Below are 16,020 nucleotides of genomic sequence, written 5' to 3'. Positions count from 1 at the left end.
AAGCATGCTGCCACCCTCATATCCCCTCAGACTGAGAATGCCCATATGCATGCCCTTATCCCATCCGTGGGGGAGCTTCCAACCCCCACAATACTCTGGAGAGGAGAGACAGCTAATTGACAAACTTGGTCTCCAGGAAAAGGAGGGATGGCTCCATTCCCCGGAAGGGAAGGTCCTTCTACCGAAGGGCCTGATCCAGCCAGTGTTACAAAAATTACATCAAACCACTCATGCTGGCAGGGAAGCACTTATCCAACTGATGGGAAAATACTTTATAACTTCTGGACTCCGACCCCTGGCTACCCAGGTACAGACCGACTGCTTAGTCTGTCAAAAGAATAACCCCCGACCAGGACATCCAGGGCCACCCGCTGCTCTGGAACCCACTCCGGGCCCCGGGCGGGTGTGGCAAATAGATTTTACTGAGTTTCCTTGGACCCAAGGGTACAAATATCTCCTTGTCTTAGTGGATCGATTCAGCAGATGGCCAGAAGCCTTCCCATGCCGCAATTGCACTGCCAGGACGGTGGCCCTTAAGTTTGTTAAGGAGGTCATTCCTCACTTCGGACTTCCCCAGAGGATGGAATCTGACAACGGGACACATTTCACATCAAAGATTGTCTAAAGCATCTTGAATGCCTTGCAGATCCCCTGGAAACTCCATATGCCCTGGAGACCACAAGCCAGCGGTGTAGTAGAGCGTACCGATCAGACCCTTAAACAACATCTTTCAAAAGTGTGCCAAGAAGCCTCCCTGCGATGGCCTGATGCCTTACCCCTCGTCCTGCTCCACATCCGCGCTCTCCCTAAGGGTAGATTAGGGCTTAGTCCCTTTGAAATTATGTTTGGGAGGGTATGGCCTATGAATGGCACACCGGTTCTGTCAGGGGAGTGGGAGCTGGGTAATGGCTTTTTGTCTCAGTATATGTGTTCCCTGTCTGCTGTTCTCTTGTCTCTTCACAGGTATACTAAAGACTCCCAGCCTCTTCCCTTGGACTTTCCCGTCCATTCCTTGCAGCCCGGCGACTCTGTGCTTGTTTGCACCTGGAAAGACGAGCCTCTCCAGGAAAAGTGGAAAGGAGCCTACATCGTCCTGCTGATCTCCCATACGGCGGCAAAGGTCGAGGGACACAAGAACTGGATCCATCCCTCGCGTCTGAAGGCAGTACCCACCTCTTCATCAGCAGAGCAGTGGACCATTCACCCCATTGACTCCTCATCTAGTGACGATCTCAGGCTAAAGTTACTCTTTAAGAGACACAAACAGTGGGCACCTTAACGCCAAAATGGGCCCACTCAAAAACTGGAAACCCTGGACCGGGAGGACCCCAGTAATAATTAATCGTGTAACCCTGTTATTTTCTATGCTGTTATTTCTAAACTGTGCATATCGGGAACATAATTCCTTTGTTTTACTTGCACACCATGTTGCTACTTTAACAAACCAAACTGATTGCTGGGTGTGTGCTCCGACTCCACTTTCCCCCAGAACATGAGTGCCCCTTGTCATCCTGCCCTTAACCCTAGCAGAATTAGCCGCCACCAAAGAGCAGGAAAGTAGAAATCGAACAGACTCACCGTTCTGGGGTAAGATCTCTTTGCAGCAAGCTACCTACCAGGATCAGGAGTATTCAGTTGCAGTGCTCACTGAGGGAGTGTTTTGTTTTACCCGAAACCAATCTGATCACTATAGGCATCCTGTGGGAAGGAGCTCCTGTGTTATTACACAGTGGGCCGATGGATATTGGATAAAAACCGAGAGGGGAGGTCAACAGTGTGGATGTAATGGTTCCTCCCGTTTTGGGGAAACTCTTACGAATGATCCTTCCACAAAAAGAGGGTCAGGAAATATAAATTGCCGTTCAGTTAATATTTCCACTATAGCAGGCCAATGGTGGGTTTGCAGCAGTCCTTATGGTGAGTGCAATTTGAACGGCACAATTAGTAATACCCCGCCTTGTACCCACTCGGGAGGATGGGAAGCCCCCCTGGGGGCAGATGAATTGTTTGGAAAAGCGGCCTTAAATATCCCAGGAATCCCTCTAAGAAACAGTCCTTACTGGGCCCTACAGAGCCATTATTTTGTATGTGGCCGAAAGGCTTACAAGGTATTGCCAGCTAATTGGACAGGTAGCTGTTACATAGTTTATGGAGTTCCTCATCTTTCAATAACCACCACACTGCCCAAAGGAAAGATTAGGAATACCCGAGATACCTCTGTTGAGTCACGAGAAGAGACCCTGCGGCGACTCAACGCGGCCTTGGAGGGCAATGCTAAGAATCCCCTCACAACTGAAAAGCTTACAGGGTGCTCCATACTGGGAATTTTGCCACAGATTACCGGGCCAGCCATAGCATACATAGGCCGCTATATTGTAAGGCTTCAAATGGTGCTTGAAAAAGTAGCCTTAGAATTAGAGGACTCAATTTGTGATCTAGGGTCAGCAGTAGTAACATTAAATAAGGAGGTACAGCAGCTCAGAACGTATTCCCTCCAAAACAGGTTGGCCTTGGACTACTTTTGGCATCCCAGGGGGGTGTTTGTACCCTTGTCAGGTCCCGATGTTGTGTATATGTAAATGACAGCAGTTATGAGATTTATGATGAGGTGGTACAGGCTGAGGCCCATGCCTGAGCCAGAGCACAGGCTGCTTACACTGCCCCCGAGGGTGATTGGTTGCAAACCTTGTTTTCAGCCTGGGGTTTGTCATCTTGGCTTGGTGGTTTATTTAGTCTGTTGTTGAAAAGATTTCTTCCTGTCTTAATCGTACTAATGGTGTTATGTTGTGCAATATCATGTGTCAGAGCCCTTGTAAAAAACATGGTAATGCATTTCCTTCAGGGCTACCACAAAGTGCTTATGCAAAGTCCCCTTATAAAAAGATAAGAGCCTAAGTGAGAAAACTCAGACAAGGCTGTTGAGTATTCTCAAAGGAGGGAGTTGTTGGGGACACTGGGCATGGCCACTAGGTAACTCAAGGGGATAAAAGACCACGAGTGTCGATGAAGCCCCCTCACTCTACGCCCAGATGGCCCCCCCTCCTTCCCTTTTCTGCCTGGAGATACTCACAGCCTTCAAGCTGAGAAATTTGCAACAGTATATTGCAGGCACAGACTAGCTGGAGCAAGATTAGGTCAAGCAGGACAGGAATGTTAGATAGTGCTGAACAAACAACTCCATATATGGGGGAATAGATGATAAGAGGAAAAAGGGGAACTGGCCGGTATACCGGATTGGCTATATGGATACTTAGGACAGCTTGCTATTGGATAAGCATGCTAAAGAATGAATGTATAAAATATGTGTAACTGCTTGCACTGGTGTGCAGGATTTGAGATTGTTGTCTCCCTGTACCACTTGAAGCTTCAAATAAACTTTTCTACTTCTCCACCCCGTTGTGATTATTGGGCGATGCACACCGGGCAACGAATCCAGCTGTTGCCTGCCTTGGGCATTTTGTGACAGTAACACTGTCATTAGTTTAACAGCAGCTCCTGGCTTGGATAGAACTCCACAAAGCAATCTCAGTTCCTCACACACAAAATAGAACCCAGTGTATACCCTCCCTACATCCCCTAGAAGTGGAAGTCTCTATGTCAGAACTCCCAAAAAAGTTCAGAGGCCCCTCTAGCAAAGGGTGCTTACATTATCACAATATCTGCTTCCAACTATAAGTTAGATAGCAAAAAGTAAGGTAGTTACTGCCCAATATGATATCCCAAATGGGCTAATTTACTTTTTCTTCTCTTATTTGTTTTAAGAAGAAACAATCACTTTATTAAGAAAAACATAGGGTTAATAGGAGTTGGTAAAAAAGGTAATGACGGGGGGAGGAGGGGAAATGGGGAAAAAATAAACGAATGAATAAATTAACCCCACAACAAATAATCTGGGCCTGTCTGAAATGATCATATTCCTTTAAATGGATAAACATAATTAGAATCCTGCAACAGAATTAAATGGGGAGTAACCCCAGTCTGCCTGCAGGCCTCAGGTGGATGGGATGAAGAACGTCACAGAGATCTGTACTATTTTTTATTACTCTTATGTGCTCCTGTGATGAGGTATGTACTCCACGCAAGCCCTAAAGGGGTTAATGTGGACCTGAGAGGCAGTCATCTTACCTGGCTGCAACTAGAGGGAAAGCCAGGCTTAACTGATCATGAAGCCCAACTGGGCAGGAACAGTCTGGTTATTATAAAGCGAGGAAGTTTGTAGTAGAAAAGGGCTGCAAGATGTCTACCTGGAGCACCGCCGGGTGAGTACAAGCGGGTGCCGCTGAAGACCTGGAGCGCCGTCTGACCTGCTGCTGAAGACCCAGAGCACCGCTGAGTGAGTAAAAATTAAAAAGGCACCAAAAATTTTAAAAGGCGCCACTTCTGCTCCGTAGGAGAACGGCCGCTGCCTCACTCCCCCCCTAGCTACACTACTGTGTCTACAGTCATTCTCTCTGGGAAAAGGGGCAGGGGTGAGGAGGAAACTCAGTGGGGAGAATAAGCCCTGGGATCACCTGAAAGAAGGGCCAACCCAGAGAAGTTGTGCAGAAGAAAACCTAAGAGAGGCTGGGTAGGAAGAAATCCAGGGAAACAGCAGGAAGGATAGACCTGTGCAAACCTTGGCTTCTAGTTATAGGGTCCCTGGGCTGAAACCCACAGCAGAGGGAGGGTATGGGTTGAACTTTGTTACCCCAAAAGGGGCAGATGTTAATATTGTGACCTGGCTGGAACAACAAGTTATGGAAGTGAGACTACCACAGGGAAGGAGCCCCAGTCAGGAAGAGTGCCAGAGTGAAATACAGCTGCCATGTCTGGCCATGAGAAGGTGCTCCTGTGATGATAAAACCCTTTACAATCTTGCTCTCTACTTGACTTTTATCATGCTGACTGCTACATGGATACTTGGACCTGGGTGGGTTGGGTTTTTTTCCCCCATATCTGCAGGAAACCCAGTGCCAATGGTTTTAGAAATCCCACATTACCAGAGTTCAACTGACAATATAGGTGTCAAGATTTTTTTGTTGTTTTGTCTCTTTCCCAAGGGGACAGCACCAACCCCAGCTGAGGACAGAGCCAGGGACCTTCTTGAGGGAAATTTTAAACATAGAAGTGGGAAACTTTTAACAGTCTCAGCTCAAAAGCTGAGACTCTGAGGCACAGATTGCAGGGAAACATACGGTAACTCAGCCCCCAGAAAAGCAAGGGTCTGAGAGCTAAATTGGACGTAAGTCTTGAAGATACTGCTGAGCTCTAGGTAAGACAATATGCATAGAGGCATTTTATTGTTTTAAACTTTTTCTCTGATTGCTATGGTTCTATGGATAGATAAATACTTTATTTTGAAAAACATGTCTGGTATCACTGCATTTTCCTACTAATCATAACTTGCAAAGGGAAGTTCTTCTTCAGTGGCCTCAAATTTGCTGAGGAAAAACAGTTGGTAAACAGGCCTGCTGTAACCTGGAGACCCAATGTAAAAGTGGGGTGAATGTCAGGATTCCACTCCGAGAGACATGCAGGTCCTGGGCTTATCATTTGGATGAGATGTCCATGGAGAGACTGGAGTGGGTTCAAAGGTGCAGCTAACCCTGGACTATGACAGATACACTATTCTGTGCATTGGAGAGCTTTAGAAATAGCCAAAGGAAGGTAAATTTCAAGTTAGTATTTAAATAGAAGTTGCAGACTTGTTAGAGCATGGGGTGTTGCTGGCACACCCTTCACCTAGCTGTGTACACAGACAATATCTTAACTCATCTTGGAATTGTTTTTCTAACTAGCTAAGCGTGAAGTGCAGACAGTACTCACTGTACTAATTTCCCACTTTAAGGCAAGCAGATCACATGAGGGACTTGCTCTGTTATAGTGAATGCTCAAACTCAGCTCTCCTTTGGCTTCCAGTGTAAGGGCAGCCTAATTGTGAGCATGGTGGAGGGTTCTCTGCACCTAGGGATTTTTGTGGCTCCTCTCCTCTCCTCCTGCCTAGTCCTGGGAAAGCTAGCTCTCCTTTCTCCCTGCTGGTTCTGGGAGATTTGGGTTGGGTGATTGCCTCCTCTCATTCCCGATACCTTCAGTAGTCATGCTCTTTTATGACAAGCTACATGTGGAGGAACACCTTCATGAAGCTAGGTGCTTCTGATCTGCTTGGAATCAGAGTAGATGAGCAGCAAAATTGAGCTTTTATTTTTCTCTCCAGAGAGGAACTCGTGGGCTGCATCTTTGTCTGTTGGTAGAAGCCAAAACTCTTGTTCCCTCAAAACCAATGTGTTGGGTTGGGTAGGGATCACATGTTTAGGCACTTGTGCTGGCTGTTCTCATTTTGATGGGCTGTTGACATGTCAGCAAGCCCCTGGTCTTATAACTCCTCCTCTTCTTCTCTGTCCCAGCCCTCTGTTGGTCTGAGATTCAAGAACAGGCTATGAAAGCAGTGTCAGTCTCCCATTCTCTGCCATTTTATATCTAAGATACTTACATGCCCCTTTTACCATAGTATCTGAGTGCTTCATAATCTTTAGTTATATATATATTCATATATTCATCCTTACAATGCCCCTTTGAGGTAGGTAAATGCAATTATATCCATTGTACAGATAATCTCTCTGTGCCTCAGTTATCTAAGTGACTTACCAAGCATCACACAGGAAGCCTGTTCTTCCAAGGCCTAAGATAGTGCCCTAAGCAACAGACTATCTGGGAAACTACTGCCTGTAAGCCCCAAAAATAGCAGGGGTGGTGCATTTTGCTATGTTAACAGAGTAATATTTCTGTTTATTATTTTATGTATTTACAAGGCATGCACGGCTACATATATATAAAATAACTATTTACATTTCTGTGGACCATTCATCTTTATTTTTATATGAATTCCATTGAAATATAAGATTTAAATGATAATTTTACACAGTCTATCAACTCTGATGTGATGGATCAATAGACCCAATGCCAATAATATATGTAAGAGTATTGAGACCTCAGTGAGTGCCTGTCACTTTTCCTTCAAAATTATTCATGGTAAACCAACTTTAATCAAATCTAAATAAAAAGTGTAACAAAGGCTATATCTGTCAGGCCACATTTCCTTGTGAGGCCAAGACCATGACTGAATTTGTAACTTGCAAGGTAATGAGGCAAAACATGCTGTAAAAATCAAGGGAATAAGTGTGTGAAGTACATCATTTTGGCAAAATATATAGCATTGAAACATGTTTTTCTTAGCTCTAGGGTTCTGGTAAGGCACAGTTAATCTGGTTTATTAAAAGTAAACAACTACACAAAGAATTCTGCACCAGATCTTTGAACTTTAATAGTTGAAAATCAGAATAATCATAAACAATCATTTGCAGTTCAAGACTGGATTTCCCTGGCATGTAGAGGTTCATGTCCAGGTATTAGAATATCTATGCAAAGTCATAATTGCATAGTGAAATGTCACTGTTCCAAGAAACTTGCTATCTAAGAACTAGAGTATCCCTAACAGTTCAGAAAGGAAGAAAGCTCTCAGGTTCTCCTTGCAGGGGGACAAGGTTTGCTCATCTGAAAAATAAGCCCCATTGGCTGCTCAAAATTTGTATGGATCAACAGTGCCTTATGTAGGCACCAGCCCATTCAGATGGAGTCCTTGAGCCTCACCATCAGCTCTGCAACCTCTTGCCCACCTCAGGCTCAATGTCAGTGCAGCTCCTTTGGAGCTACACTGCTAGGGTGTCACTGTGCCTCAGTGAGTCATAGCTGAGAATACCAAATTCAGGACAAACTGCTGAGAAATAGGCAAACGCACCCCAAACTGGTGATTATACCAAGCCAGTAATAAAAGTGAACTTCTGTCTCACCACATTGTTTAACAAGAAGTCAAAAATGCAGTCTCCTTAGGCATTCCAGCCCTTGTCTCACTACTCAAACACTGGACTCCATGATGAGTGGCTACTGAAAACCAATTTAATCAAATATAGGGTCTTTCTAATCTCACGAGATCAGCCACTTAGCCAGATCAATATATAATTCAGATCTTACCCAGTAATCATGCTGATGCCAATCTTTTAGTAACTAAAAATTAAAAGTTTAATAATAAAAGAAAGAATAAGAGAGATAATAATGGTTAATAGATCATATACATACAAATAATGCAAAATTCTTCTATTAGGTTTGTATCAGTGATGGAATAGACTGCTAGCTTATAAAGTCTCTCTGGTAACTTACAAAAGATTGGAAAGTCCTCAGTCCATAGTTCAAAATGCTCCTTTTTGTTGTAAATCCACAGTCCAAAGAATCAGGGCAGGAAACAGGCAACATTTAGATATTTCAGGATATTTTATATCCTTTGCCATGTGTCTGGAAATTTACTGTCTCAAACAAAGTTCACAGCCCAGTTAGTGGAAAGTTACTTGCACAAGATGGAGTCCAGGGTCACATGAGCATATCACATGTCCTTATATGGCTTGATGACTCAGGAAGGTTTACTGGACAGGATGAGTTTATTATGTGGCCCTTAATAGGCTGTCAGCACTTAGCTGTCTAACCTTGATGTAAATCTTATCTGGCGGCTGTTACCCAGGAATACATCACGTGTAAAATACCAGTGCTTAGCCAATATTCATAAGTTCAGATACAAAGATGCATATGTAACCCTTCTGCCAGTAGCTGTGGACTGCAAGAAGGGCTGGGTTCGATACTAGGGGTTATTTTCAACAATATAACCAAAACCAGCTCTAGTCCCCATGCAGTAACCTGGGAAATTTTCACTCTACCCTCTGGGTGCCTCTAAAAGGCAATTCTTCCCCTATCTCAAGGACAAAGTCTGAGGTAGAAAGAGTTTGTTTAATAAAAGTAACCTAGCATTAATCTAAGAAAAACAGCACATGCAGTATCCATAAACATAAAAACATGAGCAAGGTACCCTCCCCAGAGTACACTGGGCAGTATCCTTTGCTTCAGGTTGGAGTCCAACTCCCCAGTTCTTGCAGTGTGCCCCCATCAACACCCCACTCACAGTTGTGTCTGGTCAGCCCAGACCCAGAGTTTATAGGTACATCTGCATGAATTCTCTTCTTGTTATGGGGGAAAAGGAAACATCACCATGCTTGCTGCTCTTGCCAGCTGTCCCACCAGCCGCTCCCACCATACACCTGCTCGCTGCTCCCACCAGGCAGTCTTTTAGAGATTTTAGTTCTGTGCAGAAACACCATCCTGCTACAAGTGATTTTAGCAATCAGTGATTTCAGCTCTTGGGCAGAAACACAAGCCCGCAACAGATAAGTTCACCTGTGATTGAACAATTTAAAAGTAACAAAGGAGGCTCCTAATAAAGCCTATTTAGCTCTAGACTTTGAACAGTGGGGAGAAACAGTTTGAACTAGTCTTACAGCAGACCCTTAAGGACATGTAGCCTACTAGTTAAAAGCCCTGTACTCCCCCTGTTACTTTCACAGGGCTCTGACATTTGAGCCCTTGTCTATCCAAGGTTCTTTAAGCTGAGAGTGGCTCCCTCCTTTGGGACAGATTAAGCACAGTCTTTCTTTTCTGTATTCCCACAATAATTACAAACATTGGTGACCATATTTCACTACCCTGGATTAGTACTAACATAATTTTGTGACCCAACACCAGTCAAGTTGATTACAATGAGTAAAACACCACTCCATCAGCTGAGTATCTAGCAAAGCTAAGAAAAGCAGGAGCAAACTGTATTTACATAAACACATCCAGGGTGTCTTCCCCCTCCTAGCTAGCTGTCAGGGAAGCATTCATTCAGACCCTGCTTACACATATAAACAGGATAATCGTAATAGCAAATCATAACCTTTCCATTGACACCTTCCATGACATACTTTGCACAAGATTTGTTGCAATTGTATAACAGTGGTAATATCAATGATATAAATAATCATATTCAATCATACAGCATCACACAGGGATTCCAGAGTCTGCATCTGCCCCTATAATGTGCCCTTTAAGGAAGATATCATTGTGTGGAGGGGAGGCATATGCCAATTAATACAGCCTTGAGCCATCTTAACTTTCATAGTGTGGTAGTGGGAGGATAAAGTACATTTCTCTAGACTCATCATGCCTGGAGGCTGGAGCCCCCAGAGATCCCACATATGCTCATGTTATAGAATATTAAATATTCTAAATGTTACTGCTTCCTCTTGGGAATATGCAAAGTTTATTATGTTTCGAACATCCTAGCCTTTTTTGTGGCCTTTGGTTCAAAATCACTGAAAGGGTCAATGCAAAAATTATTTTTAGATGCTCTGAAATTTTACTTGGAGAGGTAAAACTAACTCCACCAATTTGTCATAATTTAAATGGTTAGGCAATGATTCATCAATGGAAAAATAATGTGGTTTTATTCCCTTCAAATAAACAAAAATAATAATTAAAATCAGAGGCAATCTCTCTTTTATAACCTGTAGATGTCAATGAAAAGATCTGAGTTTCCAATTTGGACTGTTTAATATTCCCAATAATTTTCTCCCTTGCCCTCTTGCAGCATCCTGCTGTGTTTCTGCCACCCTAAATTTATACAGAAAACACTCTCTAATTCAAATCATACAAATTCCTTTAAAGACACACATAAAAAGTTCAGATACAAGCCATTTTAGAGTGTCATAACATAAAATTAACAAATTTATTTGAGCACAAGCTTTCGTGAGCTACAGCTCACTTCATCGGATGCATTCAGTGGAAAATACAGTGGGGAGATTTATATACACAGAGAACATGAAACAATGGGGGTTACCATACACACTATAAGGAGAGTGATCAGGTAAGGTGAGCTATTACCAGCAGAAGAGCGGTGGGAGAAAAAGCCTTTTTGTAGTGATAGTCAAGGACGACCTATCACTCTCACAGATCTTGGGAGACAGTCCAGTCCTTGCTTACAGACAGCCCCCCAACCTGAAGCAAATACTCACCAGCAACCACACACCACACAACAAAAACACTAACCCAGGAACCTATCCTTGCAACAAAGCCCGTTGCCAACTCTGTCCACATATCTATTCAGGGGACACCATCATAGGGCCTAATCACATCAGCCACACTATCAGAGGCTCGTTCACCTGCACATCTACCAATATGATATATGCTATCATGTGCCAGCAATGCCCCTCTGCCATGTACATTGGCCAGACTGGACAGTCTCTATGTAAAAGAATAAATGGATGCAAATCAGAGGTCAAGAATTATAACATTCAAAAACCAGTCGGAGAACACTTCAATCTCTTTGGTCACTCGATTACAGACCAAAAAATGGCAATTCTTCAACAAAAAAACTTCAAAAACAGACTCCAATGAGAGACTGCTGAATTGGAATTAATTTGCAAACTGGATAAAATTAATTTAGGCTTGAGTAAAGACTGGAGAGGATGGGTTATTACACAAAGTAAAACTATTTCCCCATGTTTATTCTCTTCCCTCCCCCCCCCCCCGCACTGTTTCTCAGATGTTCTTGTCAACTGCTGGAAATGGCCCACCTTGATTATCACTACAAAAGGTTTTTCCCCCACCCCTGCTCTCCTGCTGATAATAACTCACCTTACCTGATCACTCTCATTACAGTGTGTATGGTAACACCCATTGTTTCATGTTCTCTGTGTATATAAATCTCCGCACTGTATTTTCCACTGAATGCATCCGATGAAGTGAGCTGTAGCTCATGAAAGCTTATGCTCAAATAAATTTGTTAATCTCTAAGGTGCCACAAGTACTCCTTTTCTTTTTGTGAATACAGACTAACACGACTGCTATTCTGAAACCTGTCATAACATAAAATTGTTACCATAAATGTAAGAACCTTAAATTGTTTCCAAAGAGTATACTTTCATTAAAGCAAAATATAACCTACTCTGTTGTGCCATCTAGTGATCTCGAGTGCTTGTCTACATTGTGTTTTAGTCTCACTACCTGCGGTGTAAAGTCTAATGCACTGCTGTGTTTTACACACTAACTGGCTCACATAGACCCTGCTGGTATGCACTAAAAGTTCCCTAATGAAGGTTAATGTATCATGATCATCAAACATGCACGGTCTACTAAAGACCGTTGTGCTAGCCAGAGTGACCATGGTTGATGGCGTCCCGCCAGGCCTTGTTTAGTGAGGTTCCAAGATCTGGCTCAATCCTGTGAATCTACTATTTTCTGGGGTTGCGCTACAGGCAACCACAAGTAGGATCAGGGTCCCTTCATGTTTTGATGGGGAGTTTGAAAGCATGGTGTGCTAGGGTGTTTTTGTCTATTCTGGTGACATTGCTGAAGAGCATGCAATGCCACTTTTGAATATAGTACTGTTTGTTTGAAAGGAACTACATTAATACACACTAATGAATTTTTACTCCACACCAGCTACATCAACGTGGGCCAGTTAGTGGGCGCCATACTGGCATGCATTAGAGTTTACATCCCAGGTAATGTAGACTAGGCACCATGTAGACAAGCCCTAAGAGGTGTGAGCTTAGAACTAGGCTTCTTGAGCCTTCTCAATTACTCTGCTATAATATGTTCACTTTATAATGCAAATAAAACAACACCATTTTGTGCTTGAAAGTAATAACTGTCTGAAAGACGTGACTGACCAAAAATTGCTGGCCAGAAGAATCCTTTATGTGCACTGTCTCTGACTGGAAGCAGAGGAAAGGTGGACTGTTCTAAGAGGTTGTAATGAGAAGGTGCTCTCCCTCAAAATATCACACCGTGCTTTCCAGCATGAACGTGTTCACAGTTTATAGGTCTGAACGTATCTTTAAACACCCTAAATGGCTAACACAGGACACAGGGTGGAAACAGGTTTCAGAGTAGCAGCCGTGTTAGTCTGTATTCGCAAAAAGAAAAGGAGTACTTCTGGCACCTTAGAGACTAACAACTGTATTTGAGCATAAGCTTTCGTGAGCTACAGCTCACTTCATTGGATGCATTCAGTGGAAAATACAGTGGGGAGATTTATATACACACACAGAGAACATGAAACAATGGGTTTTATCATACACACTGTAAGGAGAGTGATCACTTAAGATGAGCTATTACCAGCGGGAAGGGGGAAGGAAGAAAACCTTTTGTGGTGATAATCAAGGTGGGCCATTTCCAGCAGTTAACAAGAATGTCTGAGGAACAGTGTGTGTGTGCGGGGGGGGGGGGGGAGGAGGGGGGGAGAGGGGGAGAGAATAGTATGGGGAAATAGTTTTACTTTCTGTAATGACCCATCCACTCCCAGGGTGGAAACAATAGATTGTAATGCCCTTTTCCACTACATGTAAACTGAAGACAAATTTCACAGACTTGTTTTAAAGTGAATAAGCAACTGAATTAACTATATCATATATAAAATAATTTACCTTGTTTCTTGTTTATTGGTTATCTCCTTTCCCTGTCCTTCTATATGTTCTTCATTTTTTTTCTAAAGTTATACTTCACTTAAATTCCTGTTCCCTCATCCTTTTGATCAATTTGCTATTATAGATTGTACTTCTCCTGAGGTGGTTTCCTCTGGAGTTTTTCTCTTTTGCTCTAGCATCTTCCCCCTCTTATTTTTCTAAATGTTATCACTTAGTTATATTTCATTTTCTGTTTACATGCAGCAAAATTTTCAGATGTGTCCCTTAATTTTTTGTACCTAAACTTTTGTGCTGTACTTGAGACACCCAGAGCGAAAACCCTGTTTTACTAATGTCAGTGGGAGTTTGGCTGCTGAATTTAATGGAATTAGGATTTCACTCTGATTTTTTAAGGAGCCAAGAGTCTACAGCCTCTATTGTCAAAACATCTGAAAATGCTAGCCTTTTTTTCTCTTTCCCAATAACATTTCTCCCCTCTTCCCTCTGCTCCAGGAAATTTCATTCTGCGCTTTCTTCTGAGACTCATCAGTGCTTGAGGATGAGCTTCTGAGCTATATCCATTTTTAACATCAGGCTCTGCTGAAATGGGGTTAGGAATTCTGCATGGAAGCAATCATGCATTAGACTACAGATCCCACAAACAAAGTTCAGTCATTTTTGTCCATCTTTTTCTGTAGTAGATTAATTAAAATCACAGTTTTATTTTTTTTCCATTTGTACTTTTTAGTTATTTTCCAAAGAGAGATTCATTCTCTCTGGTTTGTATAGACATACAGCCTCCATATGGAGATTGCCAGCTCCTGGATCTCTGGACTGAGCCTTTACGAGGTCCTACCCTATGGATTACAACAATAATGGCTACCAGAGACCTTTGACACCATTTCCCAGCATGCTTGGTATCAGGGGTGGAGACACAACAGACTAGAGACTATTACTAGGGCCAACAAGGAGGCTTCTGCATAGGGTGATCTGGAAAAGCAGTTTGCTTTGCCAATGCTGAGCCAAGGCTGCTCAACTCCTCAGTGGGAGAGCACAGCCTGATTCAGAGACAGAGACTACTTTTAATTTCAGTTTTGAGCATTGAGTTTGGGAGTTGAGAGAAGCAGAATAGATCAAGGAGTCTCTGATTAACCGCCCTCTTCCTTTCCCCATAGGGCTCTTTCAACTACTGTGGGATCTAGTATATGGATCAGTCATCTTTCAGAGTAGCAGAGATCTGATCTGATGGCATCTCCAGTCCAGCTGAGACCTCCACAGGATGCCAGACCAAGGAGCCAGGAGAGTGCCCTGCCTCACCAGTGGCAAAGCCTCAGCAAGGGGACCCCTTCATGTTGTTTAAACCAGCCAATATCCACAGTGTGGCAGCGCTTATCTACTGACTCATGCTCAGCATGCTATCTGCCTGGGAAGGTGCCAGGGAAAAAAACTTGGTGTTGGGAAGAGTTGAGTGTTACAAGGTGGGAATTATGTTGATATTTTAGTAGTTATTAATTAGCCTTAAACCGTTGTTCCCTAGATCCTGTTTTCCTTCTCCCAATAAAGTCCCCCTTTGCTACCTGTTTTTAAGTGAGTAATTTTTTCGCTGGGATTCGTGTTGATGTACTTTATTGTTATATATATGCTGGGTTTTTATACTCCTTGCAAGTAGCAGTAGTATTATTCATTTTCAAAGGTGACAGCACCACTTGCAGCCTGGGTACAGTGAGGAATCACCTGGGGTGAAGGCACTAGACATCACAAAAAAAAGAACCCAGGACCCAACCTATGCATGGAGAGGGAAGAAGCAATTCCAAGTAGCAAACAACAGCAAGGAGGTTTGAGCTACCCCTCAAGAAAAGGGGCTACAGATATTAAAATGTGTTGATTTTATTATTTTTAATAAAATACCATCTACATGAGATTTGTTATTTATTAGACAATTTAATTTTTACTCATGATTTGCCTCAAGCTGCATGTGCATGGAAATTGAAATTTGGTTAAAAATACACTAAAGCACCATTTAAAAATTGTTTTTGATAGTTGAATAAAACTACCCTGTCTTTTATCCCACTTCCAATTGTTGAAATCTACAATAGAAGCTCTTTTCTCAAGAATGCTAGATGACTGATGAATAGACTTCAAAAGTCTTTTGGTTAAACTAACACACTTTTTCAGCTTTTCTGTAGAACAGAAATGGAAAGTATTAATATTTGAAAAAATGTAAATATCAGCATTAGAGCTGCTTGGAATCTTCCATCTAGGACTGTTAATGTGAACTAGTAAAATTTTAGTGAATGCCAGCACAGTCTGTATGTCCAGTTAATGTGCAACATGTTGGTGCGTGTTAGAATTCATACCCCACTGGTGCACATCATTGAATAATGTAGGCAAGCCCTTATTGAAAAACTGTATTTCAGGTTTATTTGATTCAAACTGGAAGTCTTGTTTTTGTTGAACTGACGTAAACTATTTTCTTTTAGATCAATTCAATAAAATATTCAACTGCATTTCCATAAGGAGGAGGTGTAGTCTGGCAAGGGAGCCTGGCACATAGGAGAGAATAGGGGCAACAAGCTTCCAAACTACAATATGCCATAATGGAAAAAAAGCAATTTAATGTTGAACTGACTCAAAACTTTTTGGTTCAGATCAACAAACCAAGCATATTTTTTTCCCATTTGAGGAATGTTTATAAAGTGTGACCTGAAAAATTAGT

The sequence above is a fragment of the Dermochelys coriacea genome, chromosome 2, assembly GCF_009764565.3.
Source record: "Dermochelys coriacea isolate rDerCor1 chromosome 2, rDerCor1.pri.v4, whole genome shotgun sequence".
Classification (NCBI taxonomy): domain Eukaryota; kingdom Metazoa; phylum Chordata; order Testudines; family Dermochelyidae; genus Dermochelys; species Dermochelys coriacea.
Note: the sequence above shows the minus strand (reverse complement) of the source record.